At 61.8% G+C, this 15,000-nt stretch overlaps 2 non-coding genes and 1 pseudogene across 2 annotated transcripts; all 3 read left to right on the top strand.

The window, feature by feature from the left end:
- Positions 1 to 10,033: 10,033 nt before the first annotated feature.
- LOC142790817 (small subunit ribosomal RNA) lies at positions 10,034 to 11,848 on the top strand. Its single transcript, XR_012889795.1, has one exon. It is a non-coding gene; the product is annotated as a small subunit ribosomal RNA (ribosomal RNA).
- A 1,719-nt stretch (positions 11,849 to 13,567) lies between these two features.
- LOC142790789 (5.8S ribosomal RNA) lies at positions 13,568 to 13,720 on the top strand. The gene has a single exon (XR_012889768.1). It is a non-coding gene; the product is annotated as a 5.8S ribosomal RNA (ribosomal RNA).
- Positions 13,721 to 14,874: 1,154 nt separating this feature from the next.
- LOC142790772 (large subunit ribosomal RNA) overlaps positions 14,875 to 15,000 on the top strand; it is a 7,023-nt pseudogene continuing 6,897 nt past the window's right edge.

The raw sequence follows: 15,000 nt of genomic DNA, 5'->3' as shown, positions 1-15,000 counted from the left end.
GCGGTTTTCGTTTTTCCGTGCCGCCCCGGCTGACGCGGTTTTCGTTTTTCCGTGCCGCCCCGGCTGACGCAGTTTTTGCGCCGCCCCGGCTGACGCGGTTTTCGCGCCGCCCCGGCTGACGCGGTTTTTGCGTCGCCCCGGCTGACGCGGTTCGGACTTTGCACTTTTTGGCTCACCCCGGCTGGCGGCCCACTCACTCGATCGCCAGGTCTGTTTGCCCCGGTGGTTCCACCGCCAGGCTTAAGCGCGAACTTTTTTTGTTTGTTTTCTTTTGATTAAGCGCAAGCTTTTTTCTTTGTTTTCTTTTGATTAAGCGCGGGCTTTTTTCTTTGTTTTTTTTTGCATTCGCCCCGGCAGACGCGGTTTTTGCGCCGCCCCGGCTGACGCGGTTTTTGCCGCCCCGGCTGACGCAGTTCGGACTTAGCACTTTTCGGCTGTGCCTGGCTGGCGGCCCACTCACTCGATCGCCATGTCTGTTTGCCACAGTTTTCCCGGTGGTGCTGCACCCGGGCTCGCCCCGGCTGACGCAGTTTTCGCGCCGCCCTGGCTGACGCGGTTTCGTGCCGCCCCGGCAGACGCGGTTTTCGCGCCGCCCCGGCTGACGCGGTTTCGTGCCGCCCCGGCAGACGCAGTTCGGACTTAGCACTTTTCGGCTGTGCCTGGCTGGCGGCCCACTCACTCGATCGCCATGTCTGTTTGCCACAGTTTTCCCGGTGGTGCCGCACCCGGGCTCGCCCCGGCAGACGCGTTTTTTTTTTCTTTCGCCCCGGCTGACGCAGTTTTCGCGCCGCCCCGGCAGACGCGGTTTTCGCGCCGCCCCGGCAGACGCGGTTTTTTGCGCCGCCCCGGCTGACGCGGTTTTTTGCCGCCCCGGCTGACGCAGTTCGGACTTGGCACTTTTTGGCTGAGCCTGGCTGGCGGCCCACTCACTCGATCGCCATGTCTGTTTGCCACAGTTTTCCCGGTGGTGCCGCACCCGGGCTCGCCCCGGCTGACGCAGTTTTCGCGCCGCCCCGGCTGACGCGGTTTCGTGCCGCCCTGGCAGACGCGGTTTTTGCGCCGCCCCGGCTGACGCGGTTTTTGCCGCCCCGGCTGACGCGGTTTTTGCCGCCCCGGCTGACGCAGTTCGGACTTAGCACTTTTTGGCTGAGCCTGGCTGGTGGCCCACTCACTCGATCGCCATGTCTGTTAGCCACAGTTTTCCCGGTGGTGCCGCACCCGGGCTCGCCCCGGCTGACGCAGTTTTCGCGCCGCCCCGGCAGACGCGGTTTTCGCGCCGCCCCGGCTGACGCGGTTTTTGCCGCCCCGGCTGACGCAGTTCGGACTTAGCACTTTTTGGGCTGAGCCTGGCTGGCGGCCCACTCACTCGATCGCCATGTCTGTTTGCCACAGTCTTCCCGGTGGTGCCGCACCCGGGCTCGCCCCGGCAGACGCGTTTTTTTTTTCTTTCGCCCCGGCAGACGTGGTTCCCCCCCCCCCCCTTTTCGCTCGCCCCGGCTGACGAGGTTTTCGCGCCGCCCCGGCTGACGCAGTTTTCGCGCCGCCCCGGCTGACGCGGTTTCGTGCCGCCCCGGCTGACGCGGTTTTCGCGCCGCCCCGGCTGACGCGGTTTTTGCGTCGCCCCGGCTGACACGGTTCGGACTTTGCACTTTTCGGCTGTGCCTGGCTGGCGGCCCACTCACTCGATCGCCATGTCTGTTTGCCACAGTTTTCCCGGTGGTGCCGCACCCGGGCTTGCCCCGGCAGACGCGTTTTTTTTTTCTTTCGCCCCGGCTGACGCAGTTTTCGCGCCGCCCCGGCTGACGCGGTTTCGTGCCGCCCCGGCAGACGCGGTTTTTTGCGCCGCCCCGGCTGACGCGGTTTTTGCCGCCCCGGCTGACGCAGTTCGGACTTTGCACTTTTTGGCTGAGCCTGGCTGGCGGCCCACTCACTCGATCGCCATGTCTGTTTGCCACAGTTTTCCCGGTGGTGCCGCACCCGGGCTCGCCCCGGCAGACGCGTTTTTTTTTTCTTTCGCCCCGGCTGACGCAGTTTTCGCGCCGCCCCGGCTGACGCGGTTTCGTGCCGCCCCGGCAGACGCAGTTCGGACTTGGCACTTTTCGGCTGTGCCTGGCTGGCGGCCCACTCACTCGATCGCCATGTCTGTTTGCCACAGTTTTCCCGGTGGTGCCGCACCCGGGCTCGCCCCGGCAGACGCGTTTTTTTTTTCTTTCGCCCCGGCTGACGCAGTTTTCGCGCCGCCCCGGCAGACGCGGTTTTCGCGCCGCCCCGGCAGACGCGGTTTTTTGCGCCGCCCCGGCTGACGCGGTTTTTTGCCGCCCCGGCTGACGCAGTTCGGACTTGGCACTTTTTGGCTGAGCCTGGCTGGCGGCCCACTCACTCGATCGCCATGTCTGTTTGCCACAGTTTTCCCGGTGGTGCCGCACCCGGGCTCGCCCCGGCTGACGCAGTTTTCGCGCCGCCCCGGCTGACGCGGTTTCGTGCCGCCCCGGCAGACGCGGTTTTTGCGCCGCCCCGGCTGACGCGGTTTTTGCCGCCCCGGCTGACGCGGTTTTTGCCGCCCCGGCTGACGCAGTTCGGACTTGGCACTTTTTGGCTGAGCCTGGCTGGTGGCCCACTCACTCGATCGCCATGTCTGTTAGCCACAGTTTTCCCGGTGGTGCCGCACCCGGGCTCGCCCCGGCTGACGCAGTTTTCGCGCCGCCCCGGCAGACGCGGTTTTCGCGCCGCCCCGGCTGACGCGGTTTTTGCCGCCCCGGCTGACGCAGTTCGGACTTAGCACTTTTTGGGCTGAGCCTGGCTGGCGGCCCACTCACTCGATCGCCATGTCTGTTTGCCACAGTCTTCCCGGTGGTGCCGCACCCGGGCTCGCCCCGGCAGACGCGTTTTTTTTTTCTTTCGCCCCGGCAGACGTGGTTCCCCCCCCCCCTTTTCGCTCGCCCCGGCTGACGAGGTTTTCGCGCCGCCCCGGCTGACGCAGTTTTCGCGCCGCCCCGGCTGACGCGGTTTCGCGCCGCCCCGGCAGACGCGGTTTTTTGCGCCGCCCCGGCTGACGCGGTTTTTTGCCGCCCCGGCTGACGCAGTTCGGACTTGGCACTTTTTGGCTGAGCCTGGCTGGCGGCCCACTCACTCGATCGCCATGTCTGTTTGCCACAGTTTTCCCGGTGGTGCCGCACCCGGGCTCGCCCCGGCTGACGCAGTTTTCGCGCCGCCCCGGCTGACGCGGTTTCGTGCCGCCCCGGCAGACGCGGTTTTTGCGCCGCCCCGGCTGACGCGGTTTTTGCCGCCCCGGCTGACGCAGTTCGGACTTAGCACTTTTTGGCTGAGCCTGGCTGGTGGCCCACTCACTCGATCGCCATGTCTGTTAGCCACAGTTTTCCCGGTGGTGCCGCACCCGGGCTCGCCCCGGCTGACGCAGTTTTCGCGCCGCCCCGGCAGACGCGGTTTTCGCGCCGCCCCGGCTGACGCGGTTTTTGCCGCCCCGGCTGACGCAGTTCGGACTTAGCACTTTTTGGGCTGAGCCTGGCTGGCGGCCCACTCACTCGATCGCCATGTCTGTTTGCCACAGTCTTCCCGGTGGTGCCGCACCCGGGCTCGCCCCGGCAGACGCGTTTTTTTTTTCTTTCGCCCCGGCAGACGTGGTTCCCCCCCCCCCTTTTCGCTCGCCCCGGCTGACGAGGTTTTCGCGCCGCCCCGGCTGACGCAGTTTTCGCGCCGCCCCGGCTGACGCGGTTTCGTGCCGCCCCGGCTGACGCGGTTTTCGCGCCGCCCCGGCTGACGCGGTTTTTGCGTCGCCCCGGCTGACACGGTTCGGACTTTGCACTTTTCGGCTGTGCCTGGCTGGCGGCCCACTCACTCGATCGCCATGTCTGTTTGCCACAGTTTTCCCGGTGGTGCCGCACCCGGGCTTGCCCCGGCAGACGCGTTTTTTTTTTTTTTTTCTTTCGCCCCGGCTGACGCAGTTTTCGCGCCGCCCCGGCTGACGCGGTTTCGTGCCGCCCCGGCAGACGCGGTTTTTTGCGCCGCCCCGGCTGACGCGGTTTTTGCCGCCCCGGCTGACGCAGTTCGGACTTTGCACTTTTTGGCTGAGCCTGGCTGGCGGCCCACTCACTCGATCGCCATGTCTGTTTGCCACAGTTTTCCCGGTGGTGCCGCACCCGGGCTCGCCCCGGCAGACGCGTTTTTTTTTTCTTTCGCCCCGGCTGACGCAGTTTTCGCGCCGCCCCGGCTGACGCGGTTTCGTGCCGCCCCGGCAGACGCAGTTCGGACTTGGCACTTTTCGGCTGTGCCTGGCTGGCGGCCCACTCACTCGATCGCCATGTCTGTTTGCCACAGTTTTCCCGGTGGTGCCGCACCCGGGCTCGCCCCGGCAGACGCGTTTTTTTTTTCTTTCGCCCCGGCTGACGCAGTTTTCGCGCCGCCCCGGCAGACGCGGTTTTCGCGCCGCCCCGGCAGACGCGGTTTTTTGCGCCGCCCCGGCTGACGCGGTTTTTTGCCGCCCCGGCTGACGCAGTTCGGACTTGGCACTTTTTGGCTGAGCCTGGCTGGCGGCCCACTCACTCGATCGCCATGTCTGTTTGCCACAGTTTTCCCGGTGGTGCCGCACCCGGGCTCGCCCCGGCTGACGCAGTTTTCGCGCCGCCCCGGCTGACGCGGTTTCGTGCCGCCCCGGCAGACGCGGTTTTTGCGCCGCCCCGGCTGACGCGGTTTTTGCCGCCCCGGCTGACGCGGTTTTTGCCGCCCCGGCTGACGCAGTTCGGACTTTGCACTTTTCGGCTGTGCCTGGCTGGCGGCCCACTCACTCGATCGCCATGTCTGTTTGCCACAGTTTTCCCGGTGGTGCCGCACCCGGGCTTGCCCCGGCAGACGCGTTTTTTTTTTTTTCTTTCGCCCCGGCTGACGCAGTTTTCGCGCCGCCCCGGCTGACGCGGTTTCGTGCCGCCCCGGCAGACGCGGTTTTTTGCGCCGCCCCGGCTGACGCGGTTTTTGCCGCCCCGGCTGACGCAGTTCGGACTTTGCACTTTTTGGCTGAGCCTGGCTGGCGGCCCACTCACTCGATCGCCATGTCTGTTTGCCACAGTTTTCCCGGTGGTGCCGCACCCGGGCTCGCCCCGGCAGACGCGTTTTTTTTTTCCTTCGCCCCGGCAGACGTGGTTCCCCCCCCCCCTCCGTCTTTCTTTTTGTTTTTTTTTTCGCCGCGGCTGAAGTGGATTTTTCGGTGCCTCGACGCCCCGGTAGTCGCGGTTTTTCCGTTTCCGCACGGCCCCGGCTGACGCTGCTCGGTCACAGTCGCCTTTTGTGGTGATTGCAGACTTCTTGAGCGCGGGTGTTTTTTTTTTGTTGTTGTTGTTGTTTTATTACGCATTCGCTCCAGCAGACGCTGTTTAGACTTTTTGTTTCCTCTTTTATCCTGCGACGAGGTGACGAGGTTTATTCGGTGCCCCGCCGCCCCGGCTGAAGTGATTTTTCCTGTCCCGTGCCGCCCCGGCTGACGCGGTTGGGACTTCGCGTTTGTTCGGCCGCCACGGGTTTTGGCGCACTCGCTCGGTTGCTTGTTGTTGCCACTTGTTGCGAACCCAGGTTTCTTGAGCGAGCGCGGGCGTTTTTTCTTCCTTTCTTTCTTTGTTCTATGTGTTAGCGAATCGGCCTTTAATATCACACGAGGACTCACAACCAACAATTTTCAGTTTGAAGTGTAAATAATCTGCAGGTGTTGACGTAACTGACTTGCCCCGTACCCTTGAGTACATCCATGAAGTTCTCGTAGTACTACTAAATCGCATTATTCCAAGTGGAGAAATTCCCATAAATTTGCAAACCTCTACACGAAAATCGGTGCGCGTGATAAAGTTGAAAATTATCGTCCGATATCAAATGTGCCTTCTATAACACAAATTCTAGGAAAAAAAAAAAAACACTTGTTCGCCGTTTTCTGCGCCGTGACTGGCAGCACTCCGGCGAAGCGAAACGGGGTCGATTCGAGCACGATATCGGCGTCTTTCGACGTGCTCGCCGGCGACCGTCGCACGAGTACGTCGCACGAGCGCGTCTGCCGGGGCGCCGTTTGCGAAGCCGACGCAAAAGTGGGAACCGCCGCTCGGATGATCGCCGCTTTCGGCAGAGTGAGTGTTGGCACTCCGGGGAAGCGAAACAGCGTGAATGCGCCCACGAAATCGGCGTATTTTGAAGTGACCGCCGGCGACCGTCGCACGAGTACGGTAAACCGCGTAAGCCGGGGCGTAGTTCGGGACGCCGACGAAAAAGTGGGAAGCGCAACTCGGATCTTCGCCGTTTTTGCAGGAGTGAGTGGCGGCCCTCCTGCGAGACCAAGAAGCATCGATTCGTGCACGAATTCGGCGCCTTTCGACGTGATCGCCGGCGACCGTCGCTCGAGTAGGGCAAACCGCGTCTGCCGGGGCGGGCTTCGGGACGCCGATGCGAAAGTGGGAAACGCTGCTCGGATGTTCGCCGTTTTTGGCCGAGTGAGTGCTGGCACTCGGGCGAAGCCAAACGGGGCCGATTACGGCACGATATCGGCGTCTTTCGACGTGCCCGCCGGCGACCGTCGCACGAGTACGGTAAACCGCGTCAGCCCGGGCGGAGTTCGGGACGCCGATGCGAAAGTGGAGAACGCCGCTCGGATCTTCGCCGTTTTTGGAGGAGTGAGTGGCGGCACTCCGGAGAAGCCAAGGAGCGCCAATTAGCGCACGATATCGGCGTCTTTCGACGCGCTCGCCGGCGACCGTCGCACGAGTAGGGCAAACCGCGTCTGCCGGGGCGGGGTTTACGACGCCGACGCAAAAGTGGGAACCGCCGCTCGGATGTTGGCCGTTTTTGGCAGAGTGAGTGCTGGCACTCCGGCGACGCGAAAGAGCGCGAATGCGCCCACGAAAGTGGCGTATTTGGACGTGCTTGACGGCGACCGCTGCAGGAGTACGAAAAACCACGTCAGCCGGGGCGAGCGACCCACGGCGGTCTGGGTGCTTATCGCTGCTATTATAGGGGCACCCCGGCAGACGCAGAAAAAAAAAAAATTTTTTTTCGACCTTCTTTTTTGCTGGTCGAGCTCGGGTAACCCAGGTCGCAATGGGAGCCGCGCACGAAAGCGGCGTCGCGAGACGCGTTCGCGGTCGCTAGTCGCACGAGCTCGGCAACCGCGTCAGCCGGCGCGGAGTTCGGGATGCCGACGGCTAAGTGGGTACCGCTGCTCGGATGTTCGCCGTTTTTGGCCGAGTGAGTGCTGGCACTCCGGTGAAGCCAAGGAGCGCCAATTCGTGCACGATATCGGCGTCTTTCGACGTGCCCGCCGGCCACCGCCGCACGAGTACGGCAAACCGCGTCTGCCGGGGCGGGGTTTGCGACGCGTACGCAATAGTGGGAACCGTCGCTCGGATGTTCGTCGTCTTTGGCCGAGCGAGTGCTGGCACTCCGGCGAAGCGAAACGGGGCCGATTCGGGCACGATATCGGCGTATTTCGACGTGCTCGCCGGCGACCGTCGCACGAGTACGGCAAAGCGCGTCTGCCGGGGCGAGGTTTGCGACGCCGACGAAAAAGTGGGAAGCGCCGCTCGGATCTTCGCCGTTTTTGCAGGAGTGAGTGGCGGCCCTCCTGCGAGACCAAGAAGCATCGACTCGCGCACGATATCGGTGTCTTTCGACGTGCCCGCCGGCCACCGCCGCACGAGTACGGCAAACCGCGTATGCCGGGGCGGGGTTGGCGACGCCGACGCAAAAGTGGGAACCGCCACTAGGATGTTCGCCGTTTTTGGCAGAGTGAGTGCTGGCACTCCGGCGAAGCGAAAGAGCGCGAATGCGCCCACGAAAGTGGCGTGTTTGGACGTGCTTGACGACGACCACCGCAGGAAAACGAAAAACCACGTCAGCCGGGGCGAGCGACCCATGGCGGTCTGGGTGCTTATCGCTGCTATTATAGGGGCACCCCGGCAGACGCAAAAAAAAAAAAATTTTTTTTTCGACATTCTTTTTTGCTCGTCGACCTCGGGTGACCCAGGTCGCAGTGGGAGCCGCGCACGAAAGCGGCGTCGCGAGACGGCTTCGCGGTCGCTAGTCGCACGAGCTCGGCAACCGCGTCTGCCGGGGCGGAGTTCGGGACGCCGACGGCTAAGTGGGAACCGCCGCTCGGATGTTCGCCGTTTGTGGCCGAGTGAGTGCTGGCACTCCGGCGAAGCCAAACGGGGCCGATTCCGGCACGATATCGGCGTCTTTCTACGTGCTCGCCGGCGACCGTCGCACGAGTACGGCAAAGTGCGTCTGCCGGGGCGGGGTTTGCGACGCGTACGCAATAGTGAGAACCGTCGCTCGGATGTTCGTCGTCTTTCGCCGAGCCAGTGCTGGCACTCCGGCGAAGCCGAACGGAGCCGATTCGGGCACGATATCGGCGTCTTTCCACGTGCTCGCCGGCGACCGTCGCACGAGTACGGTAAACCGCGTCAGCCGGGGCGGAGTTCGGGACGCCGATGCGAAAGTGGGAAGCGCCGCTCGGATCTTCGCCGTTTTTGGAGGAGTCAGTGGCGGCACTCCGGTGAAGCCAAGGTGCGCCAATTCGCGCACGATATCGGCGTCTTTCGACGTGCCCGCCGGCCACCGTCGCACGAGTACGGCAAACCTCGTCTGCCGGGGCGGGGTTTGCGACGCCGACGCAAAAGTGGGAACCGCCGCTCGGATGTTCGCCGTTTTTGGCAGAGTGAGTGCTGGCACTCCGGCGAAGCGAAAGAGCGTGAATGCGCCCACGAAAGTAGCGTATTTGGACGTGCTTGACGGCGACCGCCGCAGGAGTACGAAAAACCACGTCAGCCGGGGCGAGCGACCCACGGCGGTCTGGGTGCTTATCGCTGCTATTATAGGGGCACCCCGGCAGACGCAGAAAGAAAAAAAAAATGGGGACATGGCGTGCGTCACCGTGCGGCTTCGCAGCGTTGCCGAAGTCGCCGAGCCCTTCGACTGAGCCGAACGGCGGACAGGGAACGTTGGTCGGCCGTTCTAACCTGTCGGTGCCACGCCGAGACGTCGTTAAGGAAAACCGCGTCGTGGGCCTCTACGACGCCGTCGATTCGTTGTACGTTTGGTGTCCAGCGTGTCGGCGGCGAGTAGCGGACACGTCGTTCACGACTTCGGTCTTTCGCAGTCGACGCGAACTTGCGGAGAGTCGTGGTGCCTCACGTTTTCGGCAGAAACCGCGGCGGAATTTTCCCGTGCGTGCGCGCACGACCTCGGTGCTGTGCCGTCAGCGTAGTGTTGCACAAACTCGTGGCCTACCCAAGGTGCGGTACGTTTGCGGCCGTATCCTCGGTGGCAATTTCGTGAGTAGGGTCGCAAATTCTACGACCTCGGCGGGTTTGAGAGCGACGTAGACTTGTGGCACGCTCAACGTGCCACACGTTTCGGGGCACACCCGCGGTGAAATTTTCTCGAGTACGCTCGTATTAGTGCCCAAGGAGGTCTGGGTACTTATCGCTGCTATTATGTGGGGGTTCTCGTGAGCGGCGTACGCGAAAGCGACCGGGTGTCTGATATGCGGCGGGCTTCGGCCTCGTCAAGCGTGTCCTCGGGTCTGCTCCAGGGGAATCCACGGCAGTCGTCTGCAGCCTCATCCGCTTGATGCGTTAGGGGCTGGTTGTCGGACGGTGCCGTTTTACCACGATATCGAGGTGTGTTCCGTGTCGTCCTCGGGCGATTCAGATGCGAAAGCGCCGAAGACGCGGGCGTGACCCGTCGTCTGGCGGCTTTGCGGTCTCGGCTCCGTTGCTAGTTCCGGCCGGTCCACCGACAGTGCAGCGGGCTTGGGCAACCCGCACGGCGCGACCGAGTCGATGCAACGAAAAAGAGCGAGCATGAACGTGCTTCTTGCCGCACGGCTCCCACTCGTCTTTCGGGAAGGTTGTGCCGTAGCGAGCTCGAACGCCGTCATCTCGGAGTGCAAAATAAGCGTGTTGGGGCGCCTGAAGGTGGCCTCCGCCGCACACAGACTGCGTCCGGCCCGCCGAAGGCGAGGACGGACGCGCAGTCGAACGATTACCTGGTTGATCCTGCCAGTAATCATATGCTTGTCTCAAAGATTAAGCCATGCATGTCTAAGTACATGCCGAAATAAGGCGAAACCGCGAATGGCTCATTAAATCAGTTATGGTTCCTTAGATCGTTTCTTCCTACTTGGATAACTGTGGCAATTCTAGAGCTAATACATGCAGTGAGCCTGGAGCCCTTTGGGTAACGGGTGCTTTTATTAGACCAAGATCGATCGGGTTTCGGCCCGTATTGTGTGGTGACTCTGGATAACTTTGTGCTGATCGCATGGCCACGAGCCGGCGACGTTTCTTTCAAGTGTCTGCCTTATCAACTTTCGATGGTAGGTTACTTGCTTACCATGGTTGTTACGGGTAACGGAGAATCAGGGTTCGATTCCGGAGAGGGAGCCTGAGAAACGGCTACCACATCCAAGGAAGGCAGCAGGCGCGCAAATTACCCACTCCCGGCACGGGGAGGTAGTGACGAAAAATAACAATACGGGACTCTTTTGAGGCCCCGTAATTGAAATGAGTACACTCTAAATCCTTTAACGAGGATCAATTGGAGGGCAAGTCTGGTGCCAGCAGCCGCGGTAATTCCAGCTCCAATAGCGTATACTAAAGCTGCTGCGGTTAAAAAGCTCGTAGTTGGATCTCAGTTCCAGACGAGTAGTGCATCTACCCGATGCGACGGCTCGGACTGAACATCATGCCGGTTCTTTCTTGGTGCACTTCATTGTGTGCCTCGAGATGGCCGGTGCTTTTACTTTGAAAAAATTAGAGTGCTCAACGCAGGCGAGTCGCCTGAATAAACTTGCATGGAATAATAGAACAAGACCTCGTTTCTGTTCTGTTGGTTTTTGGAATACGAGGTAATGATTAAGAGGGACGGACGGGGGCATTCGTATTGCGGCGCTAGAGGTGAAATTCTTGGACCGTCGCAAGACGAACTACTGCGAAAGCATTTGCCAAGAATGTTTTCATTGATCAAGAACGAAAGTCAGAGGTTCGAAGGCGATCAGATACCGCCCTAGTTCTGACCATAAACGATGCCAACCAGCGATCCGCCTGAGTTACTCAAATGACTCGGCGGGCAGCTTCCGGGAAACCAAAGTATTTGGGTTCCGGGGGAAGTATGGTTGCAAAGCTGAAACTTAAAGGAATTGACGGAAGGGCACCACCAGGAGTGGAGCCTGCGGCTTAATTTGACTCAACACGGGAAAACTTACCCGGCCCGGACACTGGGAGGATTGACAGATTGAGAGCTCTTTCTTGATTCGGTGGATGGTGGTGCATGGCCGTTCTTAGTTGGTGGAGCGATTTGTCTGGTTAATTCCGATAACGAACGAGACTCTAGCCTATTAAATAGGTGCGGGGTTCCCAGCACCTTACAACCTTCTTAGAGGGACAAGCGGCTCCTAGCCGCACGAAACAGAGCAATAACAGGTCTGTGATGCCCTTAGATGTCCGGGGCCGCACGCGCGCTACACTGAAGGAAGCAGCGTGTCTTTATCCCTGTCTGAAAAGACTGGGTAACCCGTGGAACTTCTTTCGTGATTGGGATAGGGGCTTGCAATTGTTCCCCTTGAACGAGGAATTCCCAGTAAGCGCGAGTCATAAGCTCGCGTTGATTACGTCCCTGCCCTTTGTACACACCGCCCGTCGCTACTACCGATTGAATGATTTAGTGAGGTCTTCGGACCGATGTCCGGCGCGGCCTTTCGGTTGCGCCGGTCTGTTGGAAAGATGACCAAACTTGATCATTTAGAGGAAGTAAAAGTCGTAACAAGGTTTCCGTAGGTGAACCTGCGGAAGGATCATTAACGGATTGTGAAGGGTGAGCGCCTCGGCTGCGTCTGCGCCCGACACTTTCTGCCGCTGACCCCGTTTGGACGCGGGGTCGGCTTTTCCCCACGGGGCTGCCTGAATGTGGAGCGGCACCCCGTGACAAATTGTTGCGCCCAGCGGACGCCAACACCGCGACCTTGGACGGTCGGCCAGGTGGCGGACGCGGGTACAAACGGCGCAACGCACTCATAGGTCGGCTTTCGACCCGCCACTGCACCGTGGCTCGAAGCGCTCGAAATGCGCGACCCGACCGCTGCGGGACCGCCTAGTACTGTAAACAGGAGCGGCGGAGCGCGAACGGCGAGTCGTGGTTACGTCGGTAGAAGGCGAGGCTGCGCGTTCCCGAAACGCCAGCCGAGTGCCCTCCCGACCGTTCGAGCGTGCAAGAACGAGACCCGACAATCGCGCGGCGACTGCCAAGTACGAGAGGAACGGCACAAGCGTCGGCGGTCGGTCAAGGAACTGGCGATGTGACGGGTCCGCTGTGCACCAGTGCATACCGTCCCGCCGTCCGCGGCAAGCGCCTCCGCGTCCTCGGGTGACGGAGGCTGCCGGTCGGTTCTTGCAGGCGAGGGATCTCGCTGGCACCGGTTCGCGTTGACGCGCGGCCGGTCATGGCACGGCGATGCGACGGCCGAGGTGCGCAGTACTCGATGGAGGAACCGCACGCTCCGATGACCGTCCCGCCCTCCGCGGCGTATGCGTACCGACCGTAATGGTTGCAGCAGCGCCGGCCGGCTTTTGAATTCGCCACACGAAACACGGTGCGAGATCGCGGTTAGGGGAGCGTCGACGTTGCCAGGCGTTTTGCTTGCTGCCGAGGGAAAGGCGGCACGGCCACGTCGCGCTCGTCGCGATTAGCGGGTCTGCGCGCTTTGGGAAGGTGCCGCAACGACTTGCCGAAAGAGGAAGCACGGAAGAACGAGGGACTTGGACGTCCCGACAATTGAACGCACTTGCGGCCAGGCCCTTGCTGGCTTCGTTCTTCCGCCTCGAGTAGGCTCGTACGCGGCTCCGGCGCCGAAAGTGGTCCTTGGCACCGACTTCGGTGGACGTGGGAAGTGCCGCGCAAGTACGGCGCGCCTGGCTCCACCTGTTGGCTAAAGTAAGCAGCCGGATCGGCATTTTGGTGTGCGGTGGCAAACCGTGGATGCGAAAAAAGCTTGTGCGATTTCGTGGAACAAAAAGCGGGGGTCCCCCTTTTTATGCGGAGGAGACCGACCCGCCCGCCGTGGTGAACCGCGACGCCACGGTAAAAACGGGAGAGGCTTGTCGATGGGACCGTGCATCCCGCGCTCCACGGAGGCCGGGAGGCGGCCGCCCGAGGAAATGTGTAGCCGTCGAGGCCCGCATCTGCGTGCACTCTTATCCAAATGGGTGTACCGCAGGCATTTTCTGGTTAGGCGGGCCAATGAGAGCGAGCACACAACGATACCTACGGGTCCGGCTTGGAGAACCGGCTTCGACGCCTCCCGAGTATTTATAGAGGGGTGGACCACGAAAGCACTCGCAAGTAGCGGAAGCGAAACGCCGTCCGAAACACACCGTTTGCTCGATTTGCGGCAGCCGAAAAAGGCGCGGCAGAGTTTTGGAGTCCAAGCGTGCGCTGAAAAGCGCCCTTCTTGGCCACTGTTTGGCCGAGTGCCAGAAACGTTTGGTTTTGACTGTACGGAATTGAACAAACACTTTTTCACGACTCTAAGCGGTGGATCACTCGGTTCTCGGGTCGATGAAGAACGCAGCCAGCTGCGAGACTTGGTGTGAATTGCAGGACACACTGAGCACTGATTCTTTGAACGCACATTGCGGCCTTGGGTCTTCCCTTGGCTTCGTCTGTCTGAGGGTCGGATCACATATCAAGAGAGCCTTCGGCGCACAAGGGAACGTGAGCCGTCGACTCGTTTTGACCGCGTCGGCAACACGGACAGCACGCTGAACACCTCACAGCGAGCGCCAACAGCGGCCACTCAAGGGCGAGACGGTGGCGACCGTCGTGCCAGAGCCCAACCGAAACGGGGGCGACCGACTGCATTGAGGATGTGGCACCTCGTTGAGACCGCCGCAGGACTTCGAGTCGGAAGGAAGCCTGCAGGGAAAGTGCGGTCGAGGTTGCGTACTCCTCTCTGCGACCGGGCGCGCAAGAGCTGCGAGAGCCACGGACGCGCAACTTTAACGCACGGTAAACACGAGGAGCGAAAGCCGGCCAGCAAAGCTTCTCCAGCCGTGCGCAAAGTGCGCGAGATCGCAGCCTTGCGTTGCGCTTGTTGCCCTCGAAGTAAGCAGGGTGTCCCGTAGACCGGGCGCTCGAACACGCTGCGGGGCCGTGCCTCCTCCAGGCTTTGCCGCGCGAACAGGGAACGTTCGCGCGCAAAGCGCAGGGAGGTGAGGAGGCTGCGCCCGACGTTTGCGGTTCGCTGCGTACGCGGTTGATGCGGAGAGCACGGCGCGACGACTTGCCGCGAAACGGAAAAAGTCTCCCGCACGAGTTGGCGAAACGTTGGCGAAGCTTAAGGCGTTCTCGTCGTAGTCCGCCGTCGGTCTAAGTGCTTCGCAGTTCCCGTCCCGTTCAAAAAACTGGGCCACTCCAGTTGGGGCGGGGGCGACGCTACACGAGACGATGCCTCTCGCCAGGCTGCGTGGCTGCCCTTGCGGCGGCGGCGACTGGCCTCGGCGGTGTTTGGGCTTTCGACACGGTCGTTTATCACGCAACTGCTCGGACGACGCACGCGCGCAGCGGAATGCCGCTTGCCAGCCTTGTGAAGATGTGACCCTGTACAGGGTTGCGGGCGCACTTGGTAGGGCGTCGTACTCGGTTCGCGATGGGTTTACGAACGTGTCCCGTCACTTCCACGTCACACCGGTTGTGCGCCGCACGCGTGCAGCGGGGAAGCCGATTGCCAGCCTTGTGAAGAAGTGGCCCTGTACAGGGTTGCGGGCGCACTTGGTAGGGCGAGCGCACGCGGTCGTGCAGGAAGTTGATGGAAGCGAATGTATCCGCTGTCGACCTCAGATCAGGCGAGACAACCCGCTGAATTTAAGCATATCACTAAGCGGAGGAAAAGAAACCAACAGGGATTCCCCGAGTAGCTGCGAGCGAAACGGGACCGAGCCCAGCACCGAATCCCCC

The sequence above is a fragment of the Rhipicephalus microplus genome, unplaced genomic scaffold, assembly GCF_043290135.1.
Source record: "Rhipicephalus microplus isolate Deutch F79 unplaced genomic scaffold, USDA_Rmic scaffold_124, whole genome shotgun sequence".
NCBI classification, from domain to species: Eukaryota; Metazoa; Arthropoda; class Arachnida; order Ixodida; family Ixodidae; genus Rhipicephalus; species Rhipicephalus microplus.
Note: the sequence above shows the minus strand (reverse complement) of the source record. Positions and strands in the feature narration are given on the sequence as shown.